We start from the raw sequence: 574 nt of genomic DNA on the forward strand, positions 1-574 counted from the left end.
CAGACAGGAACCACTGCCAACGCAAGCCACTGTTAGGGGAAGAAACGGTCCCGAAAAATGAGGAGGAAACGTGAGCTCCCGACACTGCTCACTGTAAAGGTCGCACTTCCCGACAAGGCCCTGCCAGACCTGGCCCCCGTCCCCTCCGACGTCCTCACGAACCCCTTGTTCATGCTCCATCGTGCTGGCTGCACTGGCTGCCTTCACACTGGCTGTTCCCTTGGCCTTGGATGCTCTTCCAGGCTGTGACCTGACCTTGGGATTCTGAGCCTTTCCTGACTATACTCCCTAAAACTGCAAACTCTGCCCTGCTCTCCATACTGGCCCGTACCCCCACCTTCGCACACTTGTCACGTGATCCCACTGCCCCAGTGATTTCCTTCCTGTCTCCCCACCCCTGGACTGGAAGCCTGGTGTGGTCCGCAGTGAGTGTGAGTCAGCACCTCTCTACTCCGCGGAAAGCCGCCAACCAGCTTCACAGACGAGAACCTCGGCCAGAATTACATTTGCAGAGTCGTAACTTTTCCAACTCAGCGGCACGTTTCTAATGGACGACAATCGGCAATCTAAACCG

Source organism: Pteropus alecto, unplaced genomic scaffold (genome assembly GCF_000325575.1).
Source record: "Pteropus alecto unplaced genomic scaffold, ASM32557v1 scaffold134, whole genome shotgun sequence".
Classification (NCBI taxonomy): Eukaryota; Metazoa; Chordata; class Mammalia; order Chiroptera; family Pteropodidae; genus Pteropus; species Pteropus alecto.